This window comes from Perognathus longimembris, chromosome 22 (genome assembly GCF_023159225.1).
Source record: "Perognathus longimembris pacificus isolate PPM17 chromosome 22, ASM2315922v1, whole genome shotgun sequence".
Taxonomy (NCBI): Eukaryota; Metazoa; Chordata; class Mammalia; order Rodentia; family Heteromyidae; genus Perognathus; species Perognathus longimembris.
In genome coordinates this window covers 8,799,780-8,816,239 of record NC_063182.1, presented here as the reverse complement: position 1 = coordinate 8,816,239, position 16,460 = coordinate 8,799,780, and the positions used below count along the sequence as shown (strand labels likewise).

Here is a 16,460-nt window from a genome sequence, read left to right as displayed (position 1 = left end):
TACTAAGGATTGAACTCAAAGCTTCAGGCTTGCCAAACAGGGACTACAGACTCTGAACCATACCCCAGCTCTTTCCCCCTTTTTGCTTTTATTTATTTTTCAGACAGGGTCTTACTTTTGTCATGCGGGGCCACAATTCTATGTATAACTTCTGTGTTGCCTCGGTTATAGGTATATGCCACCATGCATAGACATTTGAGATAAACATTTGCTAACATTTTTGCCTCCTTCTCCATCTCCTGAGTAGCAAAGAAAACTATACCTGGCTTCCATATAAATGTATCAGAACAGCCAAGAAAACCATGAAAAAGAATTCTTGACCAGAGCCAGTGGCTCACACCTGTAATCCTAGCTACTTGGGAAGCTGAGATCAGAGGATTATGGTTCAAAGCTGGCCTGGGAAGGAAAGCTTATGAGACTCTTATCATCTCCAATTAGCTGAAGAATCAAACCCAGGGCTTTATGTATACAAGGCAAGCACTCTACCACTAGTCCATATTTCCAGCCTCAAAGTACTAGTCTTGAGTAAAAAAAGTGCAGAGACAGAACCTAGGCCCTAAATTTAACCCTAGTAATGTCATATACAATAAAAATAAAATTGAAAAACAGCATAAAAAGGGGCTGGCAGAATGTTGCAAATAGCAAACAATTACCTAGCAAGAGTAAGGCCCTGAGTTCAAACCCCAAAAGAAACTGAAAGAATGAAGTTGGGGCTGAGAATGTGGTTTAGTGGTAGAGTGCTTGCCTAGCATGGATGAAGCCCTAGGTTCAATTCCTCAGTACCACATAAACAGAAAAAGGCCAGTAGTGGTGTTGTGGCTCAAGTGGTAGAGTGCAAGCCTTGAGCAAAAAAACCTCAGGAACAGTGCTCAGGCCCTGAGTTCAAGCGGCAGGATTGGCAAAAAAAAGAAGAAGAAGAAAAAAAAAAGTTGGAGCCTTCCAACAAATATAAAAATTAACTCAAAATAGATTAGCAATCTAAATTTAAGAGCTTAAAGTATAAAACTCTTAAAAGAAAATAAAGGTATAACCTTCATAACCTGGATTTAGCAATGGGTTTATAAAGAAGCAAAAACACAGGCAACAAAAGGGAACAAAAAAAGAGTTCAAGTAGTAGAGAGCCTGCCTTATGACCAGGAAATCCAGTATTTAAAGAGCTTTCATGTCTCAAAAGACTATTTTTTAAGATGATTACATGGCTAGGAATATAGCTCAACTGCAGCACATATGCTATTATGTGTGAGTCCCTGAACTCAATCCCTAGCACCAAAAAATTTATATAAAGAATTTCTGGCTGGGTATGGTAGTTCTCAGCTACTTGAGAGACAGATATAGTGAGAGGCCAGCCTAGGCAAAAAGATGAGACTATTTCAACAAACAACAAGAAAAAAATTGGTGGTTCATATCCAGTTACACAGATATATAAAGAGGATCACAGTCCAGGACAGCTTGGGCAAGAAACACTGTGAATATACATGAAAAATAGTTAAAGCAAAAAGGGCTGAGAGCATGGTTCAAGTGGTTAGAGTACATGCCTAGTTAAGTGCAAAGCCTTTAGTTCAAACCCCAGCACTACCCTCCCCAAAGAAATCTTAAATCTCAATCAAAAAAGGACAAACAACCCAATTTAAAAATGGGCAAAGGACTTAAACAGACTTTGCCAAAACAGATCTACAATGGGACACAAAAATATCCTGAATATCATTAATCATTAGGAAAATGTATGTCAAAACACTATACAGCCACTAAAGTGGTTATAATAATTATTAAAGTAAAATTAAAGGTATTGGTGTGGCTATGTATAAATGGAATAATTATGTATTGTTGCTAAGAATGTAAAACAGTATAGCCACTCTGGAACGTGGTTTGATGATTCTCAGAAATTGACATATATCCCAGAAATTCTGCTCCTAGGCATTTTCTCAAAAGAACTGAAAATAGAACTTGAAACTGCTACTCATATGTAAGTGTTCAATGCAACAGGATTTGCAATTTACATTGCTCATCAACAAATAGATTTCTACCTGTTTTGTTTTTTTGTTTTTTTTTTTTTTGGTTTTTTTTTTTGGCCAGTCCTGGGGCTTGGACTCAGGGCCTGAGCACTGTCCCTGGCTTCTTTTTGCTCAAGGCTAGCACTCTGCCACTTGAGCCACAGCACCACTTCTGGCCATTTTCTGTATATGTGGTGCTGGGGAATCGAACCCAGGGCCTCATCTATATGAGGCAGGCACTCTTCCCACTAGGCCATATCCCCAGCCCCAACAAATAGATTTCAAAATTTAGTATATCTAAACCAAAAAGTAAATGAATAAACAAAATGTAGTATATACATATAGTAGAACATTATTCAGTCGTATAAAAATAAACAAAGAGTGAACAAAAGCAGCAGTGGTACTCACTAGACACTATGCTGAAAATAAATGGTGGGTAGGGATGGGAAGGGAAAACTGGGAGAGAAGGAAGGAAGGGGGACATTGTCAAAAAAAATACATTCATTTACCTGACTTATCTAACTGTAGCCTCTCTGTACATCACCTTTATAATAACAATAAATAAATAAAAATGAATGTAAAGTGGAAACATGGCTCAAGTGGCGGAATGTCTGCCTACTAAGAAAGATCCTGAGGGGCTGGGAATATGGCCTAGGGCCAGAGTGCTTGCCTCCTACACATGAAGCCCTGAGTTCAATTCCCCAGCACCACATATGTAGAAAATGGCCAGAAGTGGCGCTGTGGCTCAAGTGGCAGAGTGCTAGCCTTGAGCAAAAAGAAGCCAGGGACAGTGCTCAGGCCCTGAGTCCAAGGCCCAGGAATGGCAAAAAAAAAAAAAAAGATCCTGAGTTCAAATCCCAGTACTATTATTTTAAAAAATGAAATTGTGATATAAACTGAAACATTAAGAAAAAAAACACCTTAACACACTGTAAGACACAGACACAGACACAGACACACACACACACACACACACACACACACACACACACACACACACACACGATTCTGGTAGCTGGGCATAGTGGCTCATACCTGTAAAACCCAACCACTTGGGAGGTAGGAGTAGCCCTGGCAAAGTGAGTGGGACTCTATCCTCAAAATACAAACAAAAGGACTGAGGGACTGGCTCAAGAGGTAGAGGTGTGTATACCAAAACCACAGAAAAGGAGGAAGAAGTGGAGGAGGAAGAGGAGGATGATGATGGCAACAGACACTGTATGAATCCACTTAAGTGAAATATCTAAGCAAATTCATTGGAAAAAAGTTTCGAAAGTTTAGGAAGAGGGAAATAAGGAGTTACTGCTAATAAAGAGTTTTGTATTTGGTATAGTTTTTTAAAAATTGAGGGATAGGTAGGTATGGGAGAGATAAGGGAGAATGACAATAGAGGTAACTAATCAGGATGCCTTATACTCACAAACTAACATGCTGAACTGAAACTCCTTTGTATAACTACTTAAAGAGAGTAGAAGTCAAGAAAACTTAATCCAAATTGGCAAATAAACTAGTCATGAGGAGTGATCATCATATACAGAAGGAATGAAAGTTCAAGGTCAGGCTAGGATACACAGCAAAACTCGGTCTCAAAATAAGTAAGCACAACAAAAACTTTATAAAGGGCTATGAATGTGGCTTAGTGGTAGAGTGCTTGCATTGCATGCATGAACCCTTGGGTTCCATTCTGTAGTACCACATAAGCAGAAAAAGCTGGAAGTAGCGCTGTGGCTCAAGTGCTAGAGTACTAACCTTGAGCAAAAGCTCAAGGACACTGTCCAGGCCCTGAGTTCAACCCCAGGACTGGCAAAAACAAAACAAAACAAACAACAACAACAAAAAAGACTTAAGAAAATTTCAAAACATACCAGTATTAGTCCAAACCCTTTTTTTGGGGGGTGGGGAGGGGGTCATGGGGCTTAGACTCAGGGTCTGAGCACTGTCCCTGGCTTCTTTTTGCTCAAGGCTAGCAGTCTACCACTTGAGCCATAGTGCCATTTCTGGCTTTTTCTATACATATGTGGTGCTGAGGAATCGAACCCAGGGCTTCATGCATGTTAAGCAAGCACTCTACCACTGAGACACATCCCCAGCCAAGCCCAAATCCTTGTACAACATTTTCCTGTATAGTCCTCAGCCCTAATCCATCTCCTTGGGCAGCTCACTCAGTAGTGGTTCAAGTGAATAACAAGAGCCATCTCTGAGAAATGTAGTGTTTCTCCTACTCTTGTCACACTCCTTCCCACTCCTCAACAATTGGTCCCATAACATTATTACAGTGGGACCTAAGCCCCGTATGGACTTACTCTCAGAAGTTACTACCTCTCTGCCCAACCCACACCATCAGGAACAGAGAAACATTCCCTAAGGACATCTGCAACCATGAAAGAAAACAGTCCTGCTGGACTGGCACTGTGCTAAAAAAGCACAGCCAAATGGAAAAGCAAAGCCTTAGTGCTAAAAATAGCTGCTAACTCATCCAGCAGCAAAAGCCTTTGCTTGCTGCCAGTACCTCACCCTTTTTCTGTGGACAAAATGGAAATGCTGAGTGCCACATAAGCTTCCCCCAGCAGCCTGGCTCCCTAGGAGCCCCAGCCACACTGAAGGAGAGGGAGTAAGTTCACATCACCACGCAAGTTTTTGGACAGTGCCTGGTCATGTGTGGGTGTGAGGGAGAGGTGCCAGTTGGGTGTGTATGGAACAAGAAACAGTGGCTACATCATCAGGAGAGAGAAAGCTTAAGGAGGCCCAGTGAGACAGGCCTTAAGATGAGACAGCCCTAGAGCCTTCCCAATGTTCTATGCCTTTCTTACTCTTTCCGTCTTGGCTATGGTCAAGTGGGTATAAATTAAGAGATTAACAGCATTGTCAGAACATATAATGAAACAAACATTAACCCAAAAGCCAGAGATTTTGTTCCTTTACATGATGGTGCTCATGTATACACACACACACACACACACACACACACACACACACACACACACACACACTCTCTCTCTCTCTCTCTCTTACAAGCCAGGCATAAACAGTGAGAGTGATCTAGGAGAAAGATAAATGAGAAGGAAGAAAGCAAGAGCAAAGAAGAAAAATGAGCAGGAGGGTGAGGCCCAGCAGGACTGAGGAAGATGATATCAGGGACTGCTGATGCACAAACAGCAACTTTGTCATCTCCTGAAATGAGAAAGGGAGTAGAGGGTAGAGAAACAATAGCTCCCACAGGGCTCCCAGCAATGTCTACCTTCTGCACATACACAAACATCCCAGCAGGAAGTATTTTCTGACAATACTAAGTATGAGAGATTGATTACAACTACATACTTCTTCTCCCCTCAGTAATTCCACATTGACTACACACCTGACCTATTTATTGTCTCTGTATGCTTTTCCACAAAAGTAGGGTGGGGCATGGAGCAGTGGTTGAGAATAGAGCATTTGAGATGACTCAGAGCTAAACAAACAAAGTGAGGCCATAAGAAAGGTATGATATAGTTTCTCAGGTTTATAGGGCACTCAGAGAGCAAGTGCAAACTGCTTCATGCAGGCACAGCTAATAATGTCCTGTCATTTTAAGGCCTGGCCTGAAGCCATGTCACCTGGTCTTAGTCTTTACTCAAGAAGTGACAGGTGTAGAGAACACAGGCAAACTTTGCCCTGGGCTTTATACTGAAGCTGAAGGGAAGGGAGAAGTAGGGGAAAGGAAACAATAAACTGTTACATTCTGCCAGAATGGTCCACCATCAAAAGCAGGGATCCAGGCAATAGGAATCACAAAGGAAAACTTCAGTCCCTAACACAGAGTCAAAGTTGTGGCATCCCACTGAGGCACAGTATAGCACTCTAGAACTGAGAAGGGTGTCCTCCCCAAACCACTTACAACCCATGAATTATTGGTTCACCTGATCACTAACCCCTACTTATCCTGAAGAAAAAACCTCCCATCATCCTTCACTCTCATGGAAAGCAGATCAACATCTTTACATTTATTGCCCTGGACCAACCACTCAGTACAGAAAAGGGGAACCTATTTCTATGTTCTACCAATAACTGTTTACTTAAGTATCCTTGGGCTTTGGGAACCAAAAAAAGATAATATGGTACTTGAGATGCACACTTTTCCATCAAAACGGGTCATTTGTAGGTTGTACCTGTTCATAGAGACTGGATGCTCTCAGCAATACATATTGCCAGCTTACTGCAGCCCAGAGCAGATGCTAGAGGAACAAATCCTGGAAGGCCAGCTAGCCCCAGCCTCCCTGTTACCTCTTGCCCTTCATTCCATTCAGATAAGACTTGAGAAGGAGATTGAGCCCTGTTTAAACAAGACAGCCTCCAGTAAATTTTTGCCTTCTCTGAAAAAGGAAAACAAAATAATGGGAGTGAGGATGGCAAGAAGCCAACAGAGGGAGGTAAAGGGGGTCTACTGCCAGCTTCTGATGTAACCAGCTCCATGGAGACTGGCTGCTCTAAGTCTCAGAAACAAAGACTAGGTAGAACAGGAAAAGACTGTAAGTGTCCTATACAGTGCCCAGCCTTTAAACCTTGGGAGTTCCATGTTTCATAGAATGAGTAACCAAATATTTGTATTTCTTAATCTTCTGGAAAAGGTGGAAAGGTAAGAATTCTTACTTTCCATTTTACAAGAAAGAAACTGAAGTAAAGATAGGAAAATGTTGGATAGAAACCCCAATACCAGTGGCTCACATCCACAATCCTAGTTACTTGGGAGGCTAAGATTAGGAGAATGGTGGTTTCGAGCCCACCTGGACATTGAAAAGTCCACAGAATTTCAGCTCCATAGAAGGAAGCTAGATACAATGGTATGGGCCTATGACCGCAGAAATGACAAGAAATCTGAGTAGGTAGATCATTGCTCAAGTTATGGCCAGGTGGGAAGCAAAACCCTATCTCATAAATAACAAACTATAGGGCTAGAGGCATGGTACAAGTGGTAGAGTGATATACTAGCAAGCAGGGAACAAAGGCAAGTATGTAGATTTAGATTCAGACATACATAAGGTCAGTTCTTGGTTCTACCAATTCCTAGCTACAGAGATCTTGGACATAACTTCACTAGGTCCCAATTCTTTCACCTATAAAGTGGTCATGCTTTCAGGATGAGGCCAGAAAGATCCTGCCCTGTCAAGTATATGAGAGCTTACTGTCATCAGTGCTTTTTCATCACTTCCCCACATTTAAGTCTCAATAAAGTGGTTTGGACTCCAGAAATAATTTTAAAAATAACAAAATGAGCATAACTAGATTTCCTATTTCAAACTGTGGTAAGAAAGATTAAATAATACATGGGCCTGGCATAGATGATTCACACCTATAATCCTAGCTACTCAGGAGGCTGAGATCTGAGGACAGTGGTTCAAAGATGGCCAGGAAAGACAAATCTAAGAAACTCTTTATTACCAACTATCAAAAAATTGGAAATAGAGGCATGATTCAAATGGCAGAGCAGCAGCGAAATGAGTTTAAACTGAATTACGAGCAAAAACAAAGTGGAGAGGGGGGACAGCAAGAATGTATTTATTATACTACTTGCTACCTAACTATCCTCCATCACTGAAACAAAGATACTGACTGTAGGTCATGGACTCACAGCCAGCAAGGATAGGCATCCTGGAATCATGACCCCAGAATTCCTTGTGAGTCTCCATACTTTCTAACTTGCCCATGCCTCAAACTAGGAGTACAGACTGTTGTGAAGTAGCTACTCTTAGGAAGTAAAATAGATATTAAAAGGAGGGCCCCCACATCTGGAAATGGAGACACTGAAAGACAGTCTTTGAGCTAAAATGTCAACATAAATATACTAGAATCTGAAGAGCTAGGCTCCAACATGGCATCCAAAGAGCCAGGCCCTAATTATAAAGACCTGCCAGCTGCATGAACAGCTGGAAGACAATCTCCTGCTTTATAAACTGGAGGCTAGAGGATAAGCTCTTCCACAGACACACATCCGTTACTATTTAGGGGCTGCACGAACTAAGGTACACACAGAGCCACTCACCTCTACACAAACAGAAGCTCACTGCTTAATTTAAGCAGACAAATATGAAGTTAAAAGAAAATCAACAAGGACACTGAAAAGACAGTCCTGACAAGGAAGAACAATGTACGAAAGTTTAAGAAATAGAATTTTAAAGAATAATTTGAAGGACAAGAGAAATAAGTTTGGAGCATTCAGGCAAACAAGTTTTGGTTGTTGTTGTTTTTGCATAAGAGATAAGCAATAAAACATACAGGGCCTTTAAATAGCAAAAGAATGTGTCTACTAACTATAACCTTGCCCTTACTGGCTGGACTGGATGCAGAACTGGCCATTTGTATAATGGAAACAGAAATTTGCCCCCAAAATTGAGGTCACACCTAAGACTAAGTAACAGAGTCTGCTCTCAAACCCAAAATATCCAAGAAATAAATTGATTACTGGAAGGTATTGGAGGATAAAAGTTTCACAATGACCTCAAGCCTCTGCCTAGGCCAGAGAACTATGAAGCCAAAAGCCATTCTTGCAGCCTACATTCAAGAAGCCTTTCCAAAAGCAGTATAGGACAGGTACTAGTCCTATCATAGTATAGGGAACAAGGAGTTCTACAGGCCTAACTGGAACTGGAGCCTTAGGAGAGGAAAACAAGGTGGAATAATAGTGGAATGGCAGTGAAGATGCCCTTTCACAACACTTTGTACTCTAAGAGGTGGGAAAATTTGATCCATTTCCACAGATGATCAAGAAAGGTAACTCAAGCTGATTAGAAAAAAAAAAATCTCAGAGACAAAAGATAGTGGTGAGTCTATATACAAAAATCAAGATAGAAGAACATAAACAACAGGGAACCACCCTACCTCTGAGTAAACAGAGCCCTAGCACTCACTTCACCTCAAGAAAGTGACACTGAGCAAACTATAAACAGAGATACAAACCAACAAAGAATGTATACTGCCTGTACACAAGGACAGAAGTTCTGGGAGGAGGAGGCACAGCAAGGGGTCCCCCTCCTCTTCCCTCGCTCTTGCAGTGTTACTGTATGCAATCCCACTTAGCACACATAGCAACACACCTGCAGTTCTGCAAATGAAGGTCCAGAATTGGAAAAAAGCAGGTACAGGAATGCAAGACCTTCACATCCAGACACAGAGATGTTTCACTATGACTCAGGTCAGCTCAGAACCAACACAGGGAAACATGGGTACCCCACCAGGGAAAACTGCACAGGTGGTAACCCAGAGCTCTTGGCCTAATCCCCTGCCCCAGAAGGGATGCCATATTGGAAGAGGGCAAAGAAGTTGGAGTCCTTTTCCCAGCCCTTCTTCAGCTATCCACGAAAGATAAATGAAATACAACCCTGTTTCTGTGTCCAGGGACTACAAGGTCCTGCAGCCTTAACAACTCCAGCTGGCCCAGCAGGTACCATTAGACTCATGAGCCTCACCATGGGACCCCCCACAGCTGGGCTCAATCTGGGCACAGACCCATTAGACTACCTCTCTGCACAGCACCCAAAAGACAGGCCTAATCCCTCAGAGACCCATTAGACTGTCCATGCCCCTCCATGCAAGGCCCTGCAACTAGGCCCAACCCCCCAGTGGGACCCATTAGACAGTCCCTGCCACTCCACAAGGGACTCTGAAGCTAGGCATCACTCCCAGCAGGGACTCATTGCCCTGTATGCCATCAGGTGCAACTTCCAGCAGAGTTCTGGCTAGCCACATCCACCATGACTGAACTTAATACCAAACTGAACAGGCTCTACTAACCCTGAGCACAAATGCAGAAATGACAATGAAAGATCACAAAATTCACAAACAAGCAAGACAACATGCCACCCTTAAGAAACCAACAACTCCGGAAGAATTTAGTATAGGTGAAGATGAAGAGAGTAAGAACAAAATTAAAGCAGCGATGAGGGAATTGGCCATTGAAATGAAAGGAAAGATCCACAATCAATTATAAAGGAAATGATGAAGAAAATGCAGGACATCAAATATGACATTGTTAAGAAGACAGAAACTTTTCACACCTCAATGAAGGAAATGAAAGACAAAATTAACGAAGAGATGGACACTATAAAAATGTCAATAAAGGACATGACAATTGACATAAACAGTCTCTCTACTGCAAAGCACAGTGGAAAGCACAGGCAATGGAACAAATCTACCAGATGAGGCTAAAACAGAGGAATTAAAACAAAAAAATCAAAGGCTTGGGAAAAAAAAACACACTCAAAGCATACCAAAAGAACATTCAAGAATCGGCAGATTCAGTCAAATCTATGCATAATCAGGATAGACAAGAGAATTCAAACCCAAAGACATTGAAAACCTGTTTAATAATAACAGAAAACTTCCCAACCTCAAGAAAATCTCAACCACCTGACAGAGGCATACAGAACTCCTAGCAGCAGACAGCAGCAGAGAAGAAATACTACTAGACACATCATGGTGAAAATGCTGGGTTTAAAAACTGAGGACATAATTTTAAAAGCAGCAAAATCGAAGAGGGAACTTTATTACAGTGTAAAGACTAAAATAAAAGCAGATTTCTTCACACAAACTCTGAATGCAAGGATTGCCTGGAGTGGAATAATTCAAGCTCTGAACGACAACAACTGCCAACCTAAAACTAGGGTACCAAGTGAAGCTATCATTCACAATTAATGGAGAAACTAAACTTTTCATGACAAAAATTAAAAGAATTCATGAACACTAAACTAGAAATACAAAGGATACTAAGGGAAGCATACTATCTAAAGGAGACAATCAAAAGGTCAAAGAAACATAGCATTGAATAAAAAATCATTCACATTCTTTCACTAGCCCATGGAACATGCTCCAAAACAGATCATATCCTAGCCCTTCAACAAGCCTGAACAAATACTAAAGGATTGTGATAACTCTCTGAATTCTATTCTGGTCACAATGGAATTAAACTATATCTCAACAACAACAAAAAATACTACAAAAAAAGCATACACACACATACACACACACAAATGCATGGGAAATGAACAACACACTGTTAAATAACAGGTGGGTCACTGAAGAAATAAAAGGAAGAAATAACAAAATTCCTACAATTCAATGAAAATAAAAACACATCATACAAGAACCTCTAGAATATAGCAAAAGCAGTGCTGAGAGGAAAGTTCATAGCTCTAAGCACATACATAAGGAAAACAGAAATAAGCCGGATCAACAGAAAAATAGAAGTAAAGAGAGTAAATTAAGGAATGCCCAGCCTGACCTTCTCCAGTATTATTCTACTTGAATACATCTTCAAAGAATCTGAATGCTGGAGAGGAGTCAGGTAGATTTTCACTTGGATTGCTGAAGACCCAGAAGCCACTTAATATCCACATACACAATAATCAGAGTTCAATGCCATTAAGACAGAGCAAGTGTTATGGCATCATCAGCAGAGAGGTGGTGAGAAAAAACAACAAAAGCAAAATCACTATCTTAGTGAGAAACCTCAGAGCAAAAAGCACAGTGGAGCTAGGTATAGTGGCTCACACCTGTAATTCCAGTTATCTGGGGAAAGATAAGTGGGTCACAGTTCAAGGACAGCCCTGAGCCAAAGCAAGAGACTCTATCTGAAAAACAAACTAAAGCAAAGGACCAAGTAGGGCTCAAGTGATATGACTCAAACTCCACGTTTTAGTAGCTCTTAACTATAATCCTAGCTACTCAGGAGACTGGGATCAAAGGACCACTGTTCAAATCAAGCCCAAGCAGGAAAGGCTGTGGGACTCTTAGGTCCAATTAACCATCAAATTGCCAGAAGGGAAGTTGTGGCTCAAGTGGAGATCACTAGATTTAAGTGAAAAAGCTAAGGAACAGCTAGCTCCCAGGCCCTGCAAAAAAATGAAAGGAGGAAGGAGTAGCATGCCTGCCTAATAAGGCAGGCCCCAAGCTCAAACCCCTGTCCTACCAAAAAGAAAAAAAGGAGAGAGGAGAGACAGTAAGTAAAAAAGAGTTGGCATGCCTAACTGGTTATAAAAAAAAGAAAGGGAGCAAGCAAAGAAAACAAGAGTAACAACAAGATTAGCACTGATATTACACGGGCCAAGAAAGGAAAGATAAAGAAAAAGGCTAGGTATAGGCAGTAATCTCAAGAGGTCAGAATAAGGAAATAATGATCCACTGGATTTGGCAATAAGGCAGCTAGAAGGCTCTTTTTTTCTTTTCTTTTCTTTTTTTTTGGGGGGGGGCAGTCCTGGGGCTTGAACTCAGGGCTTGAGCACTGTCTCTAGCTTCTTTTTGCTCATGACTAGCACCCTACCACTTGAGCCACAGCGCCACTTCCAAATCCAGACCTTTATGCATGCTAGGCAAGCACTCTACTACTAAGCCACATTCCCAGCCCCAGAAGGCTCTTAAAAAGAGGATCCACATGTAGAAATAGAGGCAAGAGGCAGGAAAACATTGACAGTTGAACAGAATCACTTAAGTTTAAAGATTTAGAATTGTTTCTACAAATACTATTTTTTTTAACATTCTACTAGATTCTTTTTATTTTTTGCCAGTCCCAGGGCTTAGACTCAGGGCCTGAGCACTGTTCCTGGCTTCTTTTTGCTCAAGGCTAGCACTCTACCACTTGAGCCACAGTGCCACTTCTGGCTTTTTCTATATATGTGGTGCTAACCACTAGGCCATATTCCCACCCCCTCTACAAGGTTCTTAGTGGTAACAAAAGGAAAAAAACACCTCACTACTATGGAACTATACAGGGGTTTTTCAATGTCATGCAATTCGTTCCTACGACGGTGTACGGCTACTCTCCAACACGTTATGTACCCTCAGGACAGTGATGGGTACAGTCACACCTGCAGGAAGAACTGCCACCGAACACAATTCTGCCTTCTCTGAGCTCTTAAGCCATGCCTAAAACTGCTTTGTAGAGCTGTAATGATCATAACTGTAGCAACTGCTGTGGGAAGAGAGAATTATCCCAACGACACTCCTTGCCCCAGTAGTCCAATGCAATAAATCTGAGCATGTCAGAGGAAAATAAATTGTCAAATAACAATTACAGTCAACATTTATAGGGCACTATATGTTTCAAACAATGTACTAAACTCATATACTCTTCACAACAGCCTTCCGAAGTGGTTCTAATATGATGTTCATTCTACCCATGTGGGAACCAAAATTCAGAAAGGTTAAGTAACTGCCAGAGTTCATATAGTCAGAGACTAGTAGAGTCAGAATCTCAGGCTCTTTTCACAGATCACCTGTCCCTCCAGTGCTCTGTGAAACCAGCATGCAGAAACTATATCCATCATTTTACTTGTTTGCAACAGTATAACTAAAAAGGAACATTTGTATCAAAACAAAACAAAAATTAATGAGCCTACTGGAGCCCTCTTGTGAAAAGACAAGGGCTCCTATCATACCCAAGTTTCTGTAGCCCCCAACTATCTACACCTATACACAGAGAGAGAGAGAGAGAGAGAGAGAGAGAGAGAGAGAGAGAGAGAGAGATTGTTGAATGCTTTAACACAACTTAACCCATAGACCTTCAGGAGGACTGCAGCTAAGATGGGTGGGTCACTTCTATAATTCTAGCACTAAGAACCAGAGACAGGAACATGAGTCTGAGGCCACTTAGTATATATAATGAGACTGTCTCAAACAAAACAAAACATTGTTGTCAGGTTACTAGTGCCCTCTGTGGCTTCATCTCTTAACCGCCCATCTTTTAAGCTCCCTAACTACACATTCAGCAAAGCCTTTCTGCTCCTTCTCACAGGGCCAAGAACCAAGCACTCTTATCATATATACCCAACTGTCAGACAAACTCAGTTGAGGGGAGGAGAACTTTACAGGGAAAAACAATTATGAGACATATATAAGCTCCTTCCAACTAGTCTATGATCCTGATAGCCAACTCTTCATATAAGATATAACAAAGAAAAGGGAGCCAAGAAAAGTAAACAGGCTTGATTAAGCATACCAGCTGATGACCAGGTGAATAAGGTAACTATCCTAGACATGGCCCAGTAAGTACTCTTACATTCCACTAAGCCCTAGTAGGCAGGCTACAACACAGGACCTTAGCAGGGAGGGGGACCTAAACCTTATAATTAGTCCTTGAATTTGACCATAGTCATGAAAGTGTTATCAGCCACTGATAACAACCATGGAAGCTGCATTCCATTCCGTCTTCACTCCCATGCAATTAAAAGAATGTAGGCTCTAAATTTCAATGCCCACCTCAGACTAGCTGCATGACTTTGAGCTACATGATTAACTTTGGCAAGTCTCAATTCTCCACAAAAGAACTAGACATTATTTAGTTGTTCAGTATCATACTATCTAGTAGTATAAAATCAAATTGAAATTATATAGAACATACAGCACAGTGCCTGATACAAGGTGGGGGTTCAAGAATCTCATAACCCTTACTACTAATTATTATTACAGAAAACTCCGGAAAAACATGGGCTAAACAAAAGCATCCATGGAGGATTGTCTTCTGATATGCCAATAAAAGCCCTTGCCTGGAACCCAAGTTTCCTGAGCAGCAAGTCTTCCATACAGCTACAGAATATTTTGGGTGGTTCAGGACTCATTTCCATTGTAACTTTCAAGTGAGTAACTCGCTCTGTGTCAGTGCTAGTTGACCGAAAGCAAACACTTCAGAGCCCTTTTTTCTGATGACTCCTCAAAATTCCTGCTGATATACTTGTACATCTAAGGTGGAGTCAGGGAGGGTAGGAACAGCCACAGCAATTAGAACAGACTTGGATTATAGGGGACATCTTGCACAGAAGCAATTGGCACTCAAGGGGAAAGGATTCTAGAACCTCCCTTCTTCCTACCTCTTCTAAAATAATAATAAAATAATAATAACTGGATTATCTAGCAGCAGACACCAAATATCCTGATCTATATCCTGATCCCCCAAAACACCAAGAATTTTAATAAACGCATCAACATAACACAACCTGTGAACAAGGAGGGATCAGAATTCATCTTTCTTTCTCCTGTGTCTAGGCTTCCAGAGAAGATGAGGGCCTCTTAGTAAAACTAAAATAGAGTGGAGCTTCAAAAAGATGATCTGCGGGCTGGGGATATGGCCTAGTGGCAAGAGTGCTTGCCTCGTGTACATGAGGCCCTGGGTTCAATTCCCCAGCACCACATAAACAGAAAACGGCCAGAAGGGGCGCTGTGGCTCAAGTGGCAGATTGCTAGCCTTGAGCAAAGAGAAGCCAGGGACAGTGCTCAGGCCCTGAGTCCAAGCCCCAGGACTGGCCAAAAAAAAAAAAAAAAAAAGAAAAAAAAGATGATCTGCAAATAAATACATCAACCCTTTTTCTGTGTCACAGAGGAATATAAGCATTCAACATACATTCCCTAAAGACAAAGACAGTTTAGCAATAGCCTCAGTTCCCTGAGTATACTGGGCAATGTACTATAGACCGCAAAAGATACCATCACTACCCTCAGAAGATTTGCAGTCCTGTTCAGTGGTCCAGTGGACTTCCACAGCTGAGGCATAGTATAATTATTAAAAAGAACACACACCCCTCAGTGAATATGCAGTATTCTGGGCAACTAGAAACACAAATTACAACTTTGCAATGATGAGACAGGCAACAACTAGGGTGCTCTTTAATTGAAGAATCACTCAAAAAACAGCATTTGCTTACAGTAACACTTTGTGGCAATGAGGATGGGTCACAAAAGCACAGAACTTATTACTACCATGTTGGCAATAACTGTCTTCCAGGTAAGTCAGCAACTAAAATGCTGTATTTTATTTTTAACATGCTTGAGAGCCCAAGCCTATTTATAGGACCAGATCCTTAAAAACTTGAAAGGGAGATGAATTTTATAATGTACACATTTACATACGTGGGCAGAAACACAAAAATTAGATGCCTTTCAATAGAGCTGGGAGAACCATAACTCATGGGTTTCACAGTCCCACCCAACACCCAAAGAAAATCCAGGCGCCTTCTCCAAAAGATGGTGGGAGGCTGGGTAGGTAGCCAAGAAACAAAGAAACCTAAACTCAGCACTTGGCAGGAAAATTAAGGAGTAGAGGCTTTTAAATGCATTGTTTCTGACTCTAAATATGTCTACATTTATTACCAATTTGGGATCTGAAACCACATTTAGTTCTGCTGTGACCATGTGCTAAATATATTAAGCAGAGTATTGCCTAGGAAACAGCAATCCTCCCTGCCGCTGCAGTCCCATTTCAAAGCCACATCTGCCATGCTCTTAGGGTTCCCCATTCTGGGCCATGCTGAGAGCCCAGTCATAAGCAGAACTGCCACTATCCTGCCAAGGACTCCCTTGTATCTCAGAAGGTAGCAACAGGGCTGGGTATGCTGCACACCAAAATCTCTGCATTTTAGAGGCCAAAGAAAGCCTGGGCAACATAGAAAATTCCAATAGCAAGTCCTGTTTTAAAAGGCAGCACAAGAATTAACAGAGTTAAAAGGCAGAACC

At 41.4% G+C, this 16,460-nt stretch overlaps 1 protein-coding gene across 3 annotated transcripts in view; it reads right to left on the bottom strand.

The window, feature by feature from the left end:
- The window catches only part of Sil1 (SIL1 nucleotide exchange factor), a 223,990-nt gene that overhangs the window by 157,254 nt on the left and 50,276 nt on the right, over positions 1–16,460 (bottom strand). The window lies entirely within an intron of this gene.